At 39.5% G+C, this 16,118-nt stretch overlaps 1 non-coding gene across 1 annotated transcript; it reads left to right on the forward strand.

Annotated features, from left to right (window-relative positions):
• The first annotated feature begins 3,780 nt into the window (after positions 1-3,780).
• On the forward strand, positions 3,781-3,884 carry LOC147483494 (small nucleolar RNA R71). The gene has a single exon (XR_015207090.1). It is a non-coding gene; the product is annotated as a small nucleolar RNA R71 (small nucleolar RNA).
• Positions 3,885-16,118: the final 12,234 nt, after the last annotated feature.

The following is a 16,118-nucleotide window of genomic DNA, read 5'->3' on the forward strand; positions in this document are numbered from 1 at the left end:
ATGAAGTATAAGGTCACAGATCAAAAGTATCGGTGGATTCTAATCTCTTGAATTCCCTCTCTTATAAATTATCAATAGTTTAGTTAGTTTAGTTTAGTTTAGCATTAGAATCTACAATATCTATAATCATAGTTTTTAATCCCTCAAACCCCTTTCCAGTCCTGTCCTTCATATAAACATACACTTAAAAGTGGAACGATACCCTACTCATCCTTTACTTATTGAGGGATAATTAGGTTTTGATACGCTTTTATTTTGTTCAACGACCATCATCTATCTACATCATCCCACATCTCATTAATAACACAAAAAGGAGCGAGTGTCAGATAGAAGCGAACCCATACCAGATTCAAGCGTTCTTGGATATGCCAGATCCAAAAACAAAGAAGCAGATATAGAAACTGTCAGGAATGGTGGCAGCTCTAAACCGATTCATATCGAGAGTGTCAGACAAATGCCGACCCTTCCTACAGATTAACAAAATGAGCACGTCCTAGAAGTTACCGACTTGTGCCCACTCTCTGAAACTCAGATGAGTCAAACATGGATGCAAACTCTTATAGATTATATCCAGCTCCACAAGGCACCAGTAAATCGCACAAAGGCCAGACAAGTTCAATATCAATCAGGTCGCTACTGCCTCGTAAACGGCAAACTTTTCAGGAAATCCGCTGGAGGACCCCATCTGAGGTGCATAAGCCCAGAACAGGGTCAGGCGATTTTCCCAAAATGTATGAAGGAGAATGTGGAAACTATGCAGGAGGTCGCTCTCTGGCTCACAAAGCGATCTCCAAGGATACTTCTGGCCACGAATGCTGATCGACGCCAAGAAGTATGTACTCAAATGCATTAAGTGCCAAACATTTGGCCACAACATCATTCAGCCAGCTCGTGAACTGATCAACATTGCCAGCCCTTAGCCATTCCACATATGGGGCTTGGACATCATGGGTCCGTTCATTCCACAAAAGAGCACAGGCTTTCGGTTCGTCCTAGCTACAATAGACTAGTTCACCAAATGGGTGGAAGCGATTCCCTTGGCACACGTCAAAGAGGCTAATGTTAGAAACTTCATTTGGACTAACATCATTACTAGATTTGGCCTCCCCCACACATTGGTGATGAACAACGGCTCTCAGTTCAAAGGAAAAATAGTTAAAGAATTCTTGGCTAAGTGGAAGATCATTCACGCATTCTCCACTCTCCAGTACGCCTAGAGCAATGGTCAAGCGGAAGCTAGTAACAAAGCAATCCTGGAAAACTTGAAGAAGAAGATCGAGAAGAACAAAAGTCAGTGGCCAATGCAACTAGAAAACATTCTATGGGCTCATAGAACGATAGCTCTAACTAGTACAGGCGAGTCGCCATTCTCATTATGCTATGATACTGAAGTCGTCATCCCTACTGAGCTGACAATTACAATGACTCGATCAAAGATCGTTGAATTTGGTCAAAACGATTCCATTCTCGCTCGAGAGGTCGATTTACTTGAAGAATGACACAACCTAGCAGCCATTCAAGTAACATCTTCTTCTTCTTCTTCCTCTAACGAAAGGGATACCAAGTGAATGAGCGTGAGAAAATGGATGGTTTTGAAAAATATGTGGGATGTGGATAAGTTTTAGAAGGATGGCATGGAAAAAATGGTTGGATTCTATGAGAGATTAGCTTATGTGAATGGTGGTTGGGTGGTGCTCTAGGTAGTGTTTGAGAGGGTGGATCATCACAGGTTCTTAAAACTCATAGAATTCCTCATCTAGCTTGGTCGCATCTACATAATTATGATATTCATCTCCATCTTTGAGGAATTCATCTATCTCGTGTATTGTGAGATTGACTCCATCTCTCATAGGGTCGGAAGGCAGGGTGGAAAATTCTTTCTCTATTTCATTTTTGATCAAGGAGTCAAAATTGTGATCTTTGTCTTCTTCCATAAGAGGGGTATCTACTAGTGTGGGGATGAGATCGTTGGAAACACTAATGTGATATACAAAACACTCAATGGACTTCACTTCTCCTTCTACAGGCAAACCTAGTTGCCCCTGCTTTTGTTTAAATATGTTAACTTCCACAGAAAGATTTCCAAAAGAAAGAGTCATTGAGCCATCCCGACAATTGATTTGGGCATTGGCAATTGCCAAGAAAGGACGCCCTAAGATGATGGGAATAGAATCATGAGCAGTTTTTGTGTTGAGAATAACGAAGTCAATTGGATAGTAAAAATCCTGAACTTTAACGAGAATATTTTCAACTACGCCTTTGGGATACTTAATAGAACGATCGGCTAATTGCAAAGTCATTTTGGTTGGTTGAAGTTTTGTTAGACCTAGTTGTTTATATAAATAAAAAAGGAGTAAGTTAACACTCGCCCCTAGATCTAATAAAGCAGTTGTTATGAAGGTATCACCTAAGGTGCATTATACAGTAGGACAACTAGGGTCCTTATACTTAACAATTCCGTTATGTTCAGATAAAGAGGGATATTGTTCAGTTAAGAAGGCTTCGTAAGGTATGTTGGTTTTCCTCTTCTTGGTGCACAACTCTTTTAGAAATTTAGCGTGTCCAAGTAGACTTTTTATAGCATCTAGAAACGATAGGTTTATAGTTAGATTTTCAAACACTTTTCTAATCTCATCAAAATTCTCGTCTTTTTTAGACACAATTAGTCTATGGGGATACGGTGGTTTATCTCTATATTTAGCATAAGGGTCAACAGTATTATTAGTCTTTGCTTTATCTTTAGCTGTTTTCCATCTAGGTATCCATATTGGAACCTCTACAGGTGTAGGGTCTTCAATTTCTCTTATTGGGTCTTGTAAGGTTTTCCCTTTTGGTTGTGGTTTAACTGGTACTTCTACAGTTGTAGGGTCTTCAGTTTCTATTATAGTATTTGGTATGGTATCATTTTTAGTTTGAGGGTGATCTTTAGGCATAGTCACTTGGTTATCAACTACTCGCCCTGAACGAAGGGTAGTGACTTCCTGTAGGTCCCCTGGGGTTATATTACCATTACACTGAATACTTTTTATTTCGAAGACGGTGTTTGTTGACTTAGGATTAGGCACTGCTTGACTTGGAAACACGCCTGTTTGGTTATTACTTTGGTTAGGAGACATGTCAATAACCTTTTGGCACAAAGACTGCATCATTTGCATCGTTTGTTTCATCATATTAGAGTTTTGATCATGCTGATCTTTCATCAAGTTGGAGTTTTGTTGCATAATTTGATTTTGTTTTTCCAACAAGGTCACTACTACTACTTCTGTAGATGGTTGAACTGGAATTAAGGCTTGTTGAGCATTCATGTCTAGATGTTGATAGTTTTGGGTCATGGGCACTAAACCTCTATTCTAGTCACCTAAGTTTTCTTGTCCTTGAGGTTGAGTTAACTGGTTGAAGTTTGATGGTTGTGGTGGTGGTTGTGCATAAACAAGAGGACAATAGAAGTCGGAATGCTCAAGACTAAAATAGACATTAAAATGAGTAGATTTAATGTTGATGAAAGGAGTGGGTTGTTGTTTAACAAAGATGGCATCTACCTTTTTAGTGAGGACATCGATAAGAGTTTTAAGCTCGGGATTAGGTTTAACCTCAGAAGGAGTGGAGCGGGAAGAGTCGTTACCTCCCCAATTGTTGTTCCTCTTAGATTGATCTTCTAAGAATTTATAAGCCTCCAAGGCTCCTTTACTAAGAAAACTACCCCCAGTCATGATATCTAGAACCTCTTTATGATAATGTGAAAGCCCCTTGAAGAAAGCACGAACAAGCGTGTCTTTTGCAAGGTTATGATGTGGACATTCTATGAGAAAATCAGTGAAACGGTTCCAGGCCTCTGAAAAAGATTCATGAGGGTTCTGGTAGAAGAAATGAATCTTTTAAAGCATTTCATTAGTCTTCAGTGGTGGGTAAAACTGTTCCATGAACAATTGAACAAGATTAGCCCATGAGTCCACAGAGTTTGGCGTTTGGGCAGTTAACCAAGACGCCGCCTTGTCGTCTAGGGTGAATGGAAACACCCTAAGTTTAACTTGATCCGGACTTATGCTAGGATGATGGAATGTAGTGAGAACTTGTTCTATCCTACGCATGTGTTGATAAGGCTACTCATGGACTAAACTATGGAAAACCGGTAACAAGTTAAATATATTCGGGGGAATTCAAAAATCCCCCACTAGGTCTGCAAGAACGATGCACGACTTAGGGCCATCGTTTAGTGTTTTATAAAAATCAGAGAGAGAGGTTTCTCAAGTTCTTTAGCCATTGATGTAGGTGTAGTGTGTGAAATTCTAGATAGGCGTGTGATATTGCGTCTACAAAAAAACAAGCCTGATTATACTAGAATTGAAACTCCTCTGATAGAAGAGGCGAGGAGTGTAAGAAGGAGTACCTGAATGCCTCATTGCTACGTTTATGAATATCATCTTGTATACGCGAGCTCAGTGTATTTAACAAGTTAGAAACATTGAATAACTTGAAGAAATGGAAGTTTGTACTAACCTGTGAAGATCGGGCTGTTCAGAAAAGGGCAAGGGATGCACTCAGAATTTGCCTGTGAAGGGCGCAGGTCACGCTCGTGCCTGAGGCGATTTCCAGTAAGTTGAGCTCGGGGGGCGCTCAGAATTTGCCTGTGAAGGGTGCAGGTCGCGCTCGTGCCTGAGGCGATTTTCAGTGAATTGAGCGCGGGGGGAGCTAAGAATTTGCCTGACACGGGCGCAGGTCGCGCTCTTGCCTTTGGCAATGTCCAGTAAGTTTAAAGTGCTCCAAAAAATTTGAAATTTTTACAATAGTTTGCTAAGACATCTATGAAGTAGCCTGTGCAATTTCAGATCAATTGGAGCTATGAAAGTTCTTCTACTGCCCTTCAAATTTTGTGAAACAGTTTTCGAACACAATACAAACAACTGAATGGTTAACCAATCAAAACAGAGCCAAAAATCGCCAAAACTTTACTGGAAACTCCTGACAAATTTTACGTGTTCCTATAAAATATTTAGAACAATTGGAGTTCTACAAACTCTCCTTATCGACTGGTGTTCCAGATATTAAGTGTTTGCAAAACTGCAGAAACACACTGAAAACAATCCACTAGTTAGGTGGTCAAAACAAATAAAAAACTCGTCAAATTTTTACTAAAAACTCTTGACTTATGATAGATACTCTTGTAAAAATTTTAAATTTTTTGGAACTGCCTAAGTAACCCTAATCGTCTGTTTTTCAAGAACTTACGGTTTGAAAACTGAAATGTAGCATTGTAAAGATCGTATTAGTTCACTAGGTAAAACAACTAGGAAAAATCTGAAACAATTACAGTAAATCAATAACACCTTAAGGATTACGTCTGTAAATGTTCATAATTTTTTGAAATTTACAAATACCTTTACTGCAGTGTTTTCCTCTGTGAATCCGCAGCCCCTATGCCTAAAACAGTGAAAATACCGAAAATACAAGAAATAAGAATGAAAAATTAAAAGGGTGGGTGGGTTGAGAATGGGGGATTGCCCTTGGATTCAAGCAATTGAATTCTTGTCCTGGAAGAGTTTAAGATGGTAGAGGCGCCATTTGATAAAGATAAATTTACGTGTAAATTAACTATCTATGCGTAAACACAAATAATCAATTAACTAAATAAGTGCTTAATCAATATTCCTATCAATTCATTATGCAATATATAAAGAGTACGGATTCGTTCAACTCATAAACTATCAAGACATAAATAGAATTCAACTAATTAAACAAAAGGAACAATGATGAGAGTAATATGTGATGTAAAAACAGTAAATAAGATGTCAAAACAGTATATATAATGATGATAAAAGGGTATAGAGAAGATTCAATCCACCACGCAATTCGATTGACCATTAGGTTGATTATCGAATTGCCTATTCTGAATGACTAAACGCTCACTCGAGCTCAGGGCTACATAGCTCACAAGCTACTTAGCCTTAACACTTCTCACTAGTTAGAGACCTATATTTCTAGGGTCAACTAAGTGCAGAACGCTCTCTAAGAGCAAAAAATTCAAACGAACTCAAACGCTCTCCAAAGCTCAAACGTTTTGAATGACTAAACGCTCACTCGAGCTCAGGGGCTTCATAACTCAAACACCTCTCACTAGTACAAAACCTACATTGCTGGGATTAACTTAGTGAAGACTACCCTCTAAGATCAACACGCTTGCTTAAGCTACAACGCTCACTCAAGCTCAAACACTTCATAGTATCCTATGTCTTCCTAGACAATGGGATATACATTTCTAGGTCAAATTCCTATGAAAGTATATACAACAAGCATTCAGACAAAAGTAAGATCATACTTCAAAGTACACATGCATTTCATAAGTGGAAATACGAACTGCCTGAACACACTCAGGAAACCAAATCTTTAAAGCTACCGAACTGCCACTTATATAGAAACCAGTTCATCCCGATCTCAAAACTAAAGCGATAGATAAAGCGAACTGCCCAGGTTTCCCTAGGTTATTAGCTCTTAATGTATCTGGGCCGAGCCCCAACCATTTCAAGAAGCGAACTGCCCAAACAGACCCAGGAAACCAGTTTTATTGTTTTACAACCACTCACAAACTCTAAAATTAGAAAAATATTTAAAGAAACCTCACCAAGGAAGAAGAAATGTGGAAGCGATAGTCAAGCATCAGGAGTAACATGCTTATCTTCAACAGGCACGATAGCTCGATCAGGAGCAGCTACTGGTAGACGGAGCGTTACTAGCATCTCCAGGTACGACAAGTACACTCGTACCTAGAGCCCCACATTCATGCTCTCCTGTCAATTCAAAGTACGTCTCCTCCAGCAATGCATAATCTTGGCACACTCTATCATATGCCTGCTGAGCATGACGAGCAACCGACTTGCATTGCTTGGTGTACTCAGTTACTGCTCCCAGTCTTTCTTGCACGTCAACCATCGAACTGACCAGCAACGACTTCAAGGACACAGCGTCCTGATGCACTCAATTCAACCAATTCCTTCCTCTCAGCCTCTTGAGTGAGCTGCAAGCCCAACAGGTTCTGCTTTATCTTACTCACGTCATTCTCCACACCTTCCATAACTTGGGTCGTGTGCTTCAGTTTATGATACCCAGCAAGAAACTACAAATGGAACAACGATGTTATTTTTCACCGATAAGAGAGAAAAGACTAGAGAAGGTTAAAAGCTTACCAAATAGCATGCCATATCCATGGTCTTCAAAGTCTTGTCCAAATCCTGGTCGTCCAACTCTTCCTTGTCACCTTCCAAGACAATCCTTTCCAGGAGACAGTTCGCTATGGGTGCCGACCCGAAGCTGCAGTCAATTCGTTTTACTGCCCGCTTCCTCCCCATCTTCCTAGTATAGACGAAGTCAGTTTCAGGTCGCCACCTCGCCTCCCCAACGCCCCAGCCTCAGAGTTTTTGCCAGCAACAGCTTTCCCCTTACCGACCACATCACGATCGCGAGTGCCCATGTCGGCCCCACCCTTTGAACTCGGGTTCCTGAACACCACACCTCCAGTTTGCTTGCGCGAACCAGAAGCAGAGCGACCCATAATTTTAGATCGTTTTGTGCCCCTTCGTATCAGCAGAGACCGCCTTCCGCTTACCCAGATCGCGTGAACGGTGTGGCAAGAATTCAATCTCCTCCAAGATGAGCGGAGAGGTCTCCCTGATCTTAGAAACCAATTGTGTTCCGATAAAAGATCTCAATATCGTATTCTTCTAGAAGAAAAACAAAAATTGCATTTTCATTATGGTTTGACAGAGCGACAATTACTTAAATACGTTCATATCACTGGAAAAGCCAAAGGTTCAACAGGTTAGGTTTTACTACAATTACTTGAAATGCGTTTGGATAACGATTAGGCATGGCTTCGACCATTCCCGGAGCCCGACAATTGGTTAACCATAGACATATTGTACAAAATCATCACCATCTGCCCTCGGCATTCTACACTTCGTTGACAACACGAATTTTAGCAAAAGAAGCGTACTAAGCATACATATCACAAAGAAGAGCAATGAAAAGAGGTCAGAAACTAACCTGAAGCACTCAACAACTTTGGCAAAAACTTGGACAAGAACGTTGGTAGAGATTTGGCAAATAGCTTGAGGAAGGTGATGAACTAGTACCCCTAAACCTCTCACAAAAAGTCTTTTAGGGTGAACTGTTTCACTTCCCAAGACATACCATAAATGCATTGAAACCCTAACCGACATGCCGTGTATTCCGCCATCTTTTCAAAATTCCAAAAAACAGGGAGGTTACCATTTCTAGCTCTCTCAAACGGTTTGCATCCTCACGCGTGCCACACACGTGCGAAGGCCCACTCTAAACCAGAATGCTTTAACAGGAGCAAGACGCTCACTTGAGCTTAAAGGCTACATAGCCTAGACACTTCCTACTAACTGGAGCATGCAACACTATACAATGCAACAACATCAGGCAATATACATTCAAGGCATCAAGAAAAGAGCAACAAGAAAAAGCATGCATTTCATAAAGGCAAAGGAATGAACTGCCTGAACAGGCTCAGGAAACTAGTTCGTTTGCTAGCCGAGTCGTTGGGACGTCCCAGAAAACCAACTCGGCTAGCAAGCATTCGTCACGCAATGAACTGCCTAGAACAATCCGGGAAACCAGTTCGTTAAGTTCTTGCTCAAATACTTCACAGAAGCGAACTGCCAAGGTTATCAGCTCTTAATGTATTGGGCCATAGGCCATGTAGTAATAAATAAAGGCGAACTTCCCAGGCAAGCCCAGGAAACCAATTCTATTGTATCAGAACAACCAATCACAGATAAGATAAGTAAAACAAGGAAACATTCTCTCACAGCTGACAAGATTTAAGAAATATTTGGTAAGTTCTCAGTGGCTATGGGCTCCAGCGCTTCCTCAAAAGCAGCACTTTTCAGGGCGGGATCCGAGGCAACCTCATTCACAGGAGAAGGACCTTCACATACAAGAAGAACGATACTAGCATCTCCAGGTGCGTCTAACACTGCTGCACCTTGAGCCCCACGTTCTGGTTCCGCCTGTAAAGCAAGGTATTTCTGCTCCAGATCGTTGTAGTCCTTGGCCAAGCTCGTTCACCTCTCCGAACAGAGTCTCATAGGAATCCTTCACCGCCCTGGCCGTAGCTGTTACCTTATCCACGTACCCAGTGTACATTGCCACCTCGTCATTCGCCTCCTCCAGTGCCGTTGCCATTAGCATTTTCTCTAGAGCGATCTGATCATGCTGCTTCTTCAGTTTGTCATAACTCGTTTGGAGAGAGATCTGAACAGAACGCACGTTCTCTAGTTCCTCTTTCATCTTCTCTCACTCGCCCTTTTCAGCATCAACAATCACGGCCAGCTCTTTCAACTTTTGATAACCGGACATTACCTACGAAACAGCAGTACGTCCTAAAATCAATAAATCATCCTACACAATACACAACAAAAGGCCAAGTTATACAAGTACATACCAAACAATATGCCAGATCCATGGCCCTCACGTTCGCAGCAAGGTCGCCCATAGCATCCAAATTCCGATGATCTCCATCGAGAACGATGTTATCCAGCAAGCAACTCGCGATTGGAGCTGACTGAAAGCTACAGTCAGACCTCATCACGTACTGGGTTTCTCCAGTATCAAGGTGAACATAGGTGACACCCGTCTCAAAAGCGACACCCTTACCCTTGCCAGGGCCAGCCTTGGCACTACCCTTACCAGAAGACTTCTCTCTTCTAGCTGGAGGGATTACAGTCACAGCAGCAGTACCCTTCTCCTTCTCAAGAAGGTTCAGGTCATCATCTCCCAGATCGACCCTCTGGAACTACCTCACTTGAGAGCTCGAACCACCCTCTGAACGACCAACTTTCTTTCCTACAGAACGGTGACCAGACTCCACCCCCATTATGTTCTCCAAACGAGCTACCTTAGCTGCCCTATCGTCATCACCAACAGCCTTTCTTTTTAACCAACTTCCAGGTTCACGAGCTACAACTCTCAGTTCATCTACATCCACCAGAGCAGACGCCCGCCTCCTGGTTTGCTCTTGGGGAGTAGGATCAGAACCAGAATGGTGACCCTTCCCACCACTAAGCTTGGGCATCCCACCATCACCCCCAGAAGGCCCAGCACCTCCCACAGGCCTCAGCGGCCCACTCCGGCTCTTATTCCTTTGCTCCCTGGTCAGAACGCCACTATCTTCCCTATTCATGACAAACTCGCTAGAAGATTCACTATCGACCTGACCACGAGCCCTTTTCTTTTGACTCCTCCGCTTGAGCCTTATCCCACGACCTCCCCTTTCCACAAAGAAAGCAGCTACCTCAGGAAGTTTCTCTTGCTTCTTAGCTTGGCTAAGTTTAGCGAATCTCTCGATCCCGCCACGTTCAGTACGACTGGCAACAGCGACCTTTGCAAAACAATCAGTTCCAAGGTCAATTCAAAACAAACAAGTACTGCTCAGTATACAACAAAGGAAACAAAAATATACCAAAAAAATTGCGAACCCTAGTATGAATTGCAAACCCATTAGCATAGTAATTTCCAATTAATAACAACGGCCTTCTATCCCAAGGCTCGTTGCTCACACCATCCAGAACGCTTGACTTCCCCGTCAGCATCTGCAAACTAAAATTATTGGTACGAGATGGCTTCACAGCGAAGTGCTCAATAATATCAGCAACCTCAACACGGTACCCCAACCTTTCATTCAACAGGTCAAATACCCTCAACAAACGCCAAGTGTTGCCAACAAATTAGCAAGGCGACTTCATACAGAAGTTCAAAAAGTTACAAACAAGTGGCGAGAACGGTATTCTCATACCAGCTCGCAATTGCCCCTCACAAACTACCACCCCATATCCCCGTGGGATATACGCAATACTTAAAGCGTCAGTGTCATCCCCTACTTCATGTATCTCCAGGTTGCTAACATCTATACCGCAAGCGTCCCTCAATTCACCAAGAGTTTCTAGAGCACGCTTATCTACATTTCTAGGGGGCAGCTCACTAGAAGAGGAACCTTCACAACGTCCAGAGCTGCTCGCCACCGTGACCACAGACTCAGAATCAACCTCTTTAACTTCCTCACTCAACAAAATCTCTCGAATCTCATCAGATCGAGTATCATCTGAGTCAGACATACTTCCTCTCCTTTCACAAGTTAACACCAACAAGTGACAACCACCAACGATCTCACAAACCAACAGAAAAACCAGCAAAGAAAAAATCGCAAAGCAAAAATGGCAGAGAAGAGAAACTAACCTTACGCTCTTGTTTTCAGTTGGATGCAAAGTGACGAACCATTCAATTCTCCAGGCGTATAATGCAAGCCACCAGTTTGTTTCCCAAAAGAAACGTAATCATTTCATTTAGCCCTAACGTGCCACGTCTACCCACAAAACGAGGCAGTTCAGCTGCAACCTTTCAAATCAGTCGTACCACGTGCCCCCCACGTGCCACTTAAAACTCACGTCAGGTCACCGTTCATTGGTTAAACGATCTGATAAGCTAGGTCGGTCGTTGTTTCTGTGCGAGACCATTCGCATCCTCATATGTGTTTAACACGTGATATCGTTCTCTCTCATCAAATCGCTCTTTCGCAAAGAGCGACCTACTGAGAAGGGGCTGTGTAAGGGAGTAATATTCACATCCAATGAATATCACACACGTGTCCAACATATACAGAACTACCAACCAACCTAGTAACCTCATCCTCAGAGCTCGCTTCATAGTGACTCCACTCAGGCAAGTAACTTATTCAACTCGCACCTAGAGCGGTATCACCACCAACCGAACTCGCGTACTTGACCTGTGAGCTTGCTTCAAAGTGACTCAAGTCAAGTAGACGACCTCACCCCGAAGAGACCTCCATAACGCTCGCTCCTCTTGCTCCATAGCGGCTGGTAACATATGTCTTTATTACAACCATCAAGACCGAAGGTTCAGGCCTGCAACTTATTGATTCTTCATAACTCGCCATCATGGCTCATAAGTGACTTGAAGACCTAGATCTGACCTGAAGCAAGAAAGCATGAGGCGTGGGCTCCTTACCTATATAAAGAGGATGAGGAACTACGTCTGGCCTGATTCAAGTTTCCCCCCTGAGAGAGAACTTGATACGTAGGTAGTTCGTCCATATGAACTCGGTCAAACCCACAATCAAACATCATCTCCCTCACTTTCTTGAATTTGTAAGGTTAAACCAAATACCACCTTTACAGGGTATACTGAAAAGGTGCCTATCCCGTGGGGTGACGGTTGCGCCAGATATACATTCTACCACTTGGGAAGTTGTTTGAGATCTGGGGCTTAAGTAATTGATCTACCAAATCTTAACGTTGAAGCCTTTTCTAGAATGTTTGGTTACGGATTCCTTGGGAACTCCGTAGTTAAGCGTGCTTCGGCGGGAGCAATATAAGGATGGGTGACCTCCTAGGAAGCAGCTGTTCGAAGTCAAAAACCCCACACTGTCGGATGTCCACAATGGCTAAGTGGGGATAGTATTGACGTAGTACGAATTGAAGCGATGGATCGTTACAGGTACGTAGTTCTTCCATTGAGGTGCCTTAACTTCCAATTCAATAATAATAAGACATTTAGTTCCCCCATCGAGGCACCTTAGCTTCAAACTAGATCAACTGTATCTAACAATAACTAAATTACAAAAGTAAGACTTACTTTGTACTTACACTGGTGTAGGCCTGATCGCAGAGTGTGTAATACCTGCATAAATAATCAATTCTACCCACCTTCCGCAAAACCGTTGTGAGTGCAAATAAAATACTATAAAACAAAATATTTCATATATAAAATTCCAATCATTTCATCAAACCGAGATGAACAAACTCCATGACAAATTTCACAACCATAGTCAATCATTTATTATTGTGATAACATACACTTTTACAAGTAATAATTATTATTTAGAGTTTCTTCAACTGTCCCTAGAATCACATCGTCTCTATGTTTTACCTAGTTTCTTGTCTACCACAATCAATCCCCTCTATCGAGCTGAACATGCACATCTGCATGCCTTCACTCACATAATGGAACCACACCGATGTAGTTACCCTAAACAGGATGTTGCATACAAGGTAACCCTAACACATACTCAAAACTATGTGAGTAAGCCTTTATTAGGCATAAAATATTGCGCGTCTTTACTGAATTGACCACGAGATAAATAAAGTCATCATTTGGCTACAAGGGCTCATTGTTCCCTTAAAACAAAAATCATATTCCCTTCACAAGGGTTAATCATATAATCAAATGATTTGAGGTAGCAGGTGTCAACTAGCAAAGTTGGTAAAACCTTTGGGTGATGATACCGTAGGTCCGGGGCTCAAATCCCGCCAACATCAAAGACTTACTGATCTAATTTAAAATAGGCTTGCCAATAATAATAATAATAATAATAAATGAGTTGTGGTAACTAGAAAGTAGGATTTTCATTACGTAAATTATTCAAATATCTTGCAATTATATCTCATAATCATTAATCTACACTCTATCACGTGCAAATAAAATATATTGCACTAAAACACAACGTCGATCTCATAACCATTTTTATTTTTTTATGTGCCAAATAAAATTATTACACTAAACCACAATTCATTTGGAAATATCACAAATCTCCATAACAACTACTATATCTCTTAGTAGCATTTCAAAAATATAACGGATCATTTACTTAACAAATATAACGGAACATTTAATGATGTTGTTATTTATTAAAAATACTACACAACAAATAAGAACACCAAACATATATAACATATATTACATTTTTCAACGAGTGCTTTAACTGATCCGAGCATTCTACTTCATATTTCATAGTATTCAAAACAACAATTATAGCATTTTCCGAAACATCGCATCACAACTGACATCATTGCAAAGAACAATTACAACACTTAATAAACAACATAATATATAATTGACTAAAGAATAATGTAAATTCATTTAACAACATTTAACAACACCTTATAACACCAAGAAATATCAAGTGCATGTCCAAACCATTAATAAATTTCTCATTTTGGCATTTCAACATTTACATAATATTTGTGCGAATAAGAATCAATAGTAAATAATATTAAAATAAAATAGTGTTTCCTATAGATTGAAATGAAATAAGATTTATACAAAAAAATTCCTACCATATCAATATAGTATTTAATACAACACAAAAATCACAACTACTTACTAAAACAACTTCAATTATTTTCTTTTTCTCTATTTACGTTAAACAACGTTAGTAACTACTATGCAATATTCATCAAATTCATGCAACTAAATCTAAGACAACATTGATATCCACAATTTCATAACTACAATACATACACTAATATTTAGCCTTTCAAGTACCAATATAATGTAAAAGTCAAATCGTGCAGTACATATCTCATTGCTTTTGCAAATAATTAATTGAACAATCAAAGTAATTGAAAATAACTTATTAGTGAGGTCTCAAAGTTAGGGGTGTGCATGGGTACCCAATTACCCGAACCGAACCGGAACGAACCATTTATAGCGGGTATGGGTCCTAAAATGTTATACCCATTTAAAGTGGGTCTTCAAGAACCGACCCGATAAAGAACCGAACCCGTTAGAACCGAATAGTAAAAAACCGATGGGTACCCGAACCGAAACCGGAACCGATTAGTTTGATTTTGATATATAGAATTTAGTATTATATTACACTAAATAAAAACAAACCCAAACATTTTATTATATATAGTATTATATATTTATATATAGTTTATATTTGTTAGGTGTAAAATTATACTAAATATATATAACATTTAGCATAATAGTAAATGTGTGTTATTAAATGCATATTTTATAATATTACATTAAATATGTGTATTATAAATATTAATAATAATATTTACGTGTCTACGTCTATACGTATAGTCGTATACTATGAATTAACTTATGCACTGTCTATATTAACTAATACATGAACGTGTACGTGCTTGATATATTACATGTATATATATTAGATAACGAATACGTGCAATGCTAACTAACAATTGTGGTACATGTGGTATTTATTCTATATATGACGCATTACGTATAGTATAATATATATATATATATTCGATTTAAAATATACACATACATATAATGTATGAGAATATATTTAAATTTTTTAGATAACTTTCAAATATTATTATTGAATTTAGGACCATTACTTTTTATGAGAGGACAAAAATATCGATGACAAGTGTTATAGTCCCCGTAAACCAACTTTTATATTGGTTATATAACTAAAAAAAAATAATTTTAGCAATAAAAATGTATAACCCGATAAAGAACCGGAACCGACTTATTTAATGGGTATGGGTCTGGGTTTTCAAAATATAGGAAAAAACCCGAAAGAACCGAACCCGATAGAAACCGCTAAAAATAGACCCAGAATCGAAACCGGTAAAAACCGACCCATAAACACCCCTACTCAAAGTAATTGAAAATAACTTATTAGTGAGGTCTACTCACCTTTTGTTATTACGAATTGGAAAACAACCAAAGAAAAAGAAAGCCGCTCCATGAAAAAATCCAATGCAATATCACCAAGCAATAAAAATATACTCCATGTAGAATCCAAGAAAACCCCAAATAACGAAAATTTCTACGAAAACACCATATATATTCTTGTTTTTTCTTCATTTTGTCTTATTTTTTTAACTGTCACATCTTGTTAACTCTCTCTCTCTCTCTCTCTTTAGCATTCTAAGATCTAACAAAAATGAGATACAACTCTCTCTCTCTCCTTAACATTCTAAGATCTAACAAAAATGAGATACAACTCTCTTTCTCTCCTTAACATTCTAAGATCTAACAAAAATGAGATACAAAAACTAACTGTAGAAATAACTACAAATAAATTTTCCCTTAGATAGTGTCACTTTCCTTATTAGCAAAATCTCTATTACTATTTATTTTTTTATGCAAAATCTCTACCCACATTATCTCTTTTAATAATGAAATGATTTCATCACAAAAAAATATTTTTTTACTTATAAAATCTCTACACAAGTAATGCTTTCAAAATTTAAAAATCTTATTTTCTAATAAAATCTCTACCCATTATTTTAAAACTTAAAAACTGTCATATTAAACCGTTT

Source organism: Coptis chinensis, chromosome 8 (assembly GCF_015680905.1).
Source record: "Coptis chinensis isolate HL-2020 chromosome 8, ASM1568090v1, whole genome shotgun sequence".
Taxonomy (NCBI): domain Eukaryota; kingdom Viridiplantae; phylum Streptophyta; class Magnoliopsida; order Ranunculales; family Ranunculaceae; genus Coptis; species Coptis chinensis.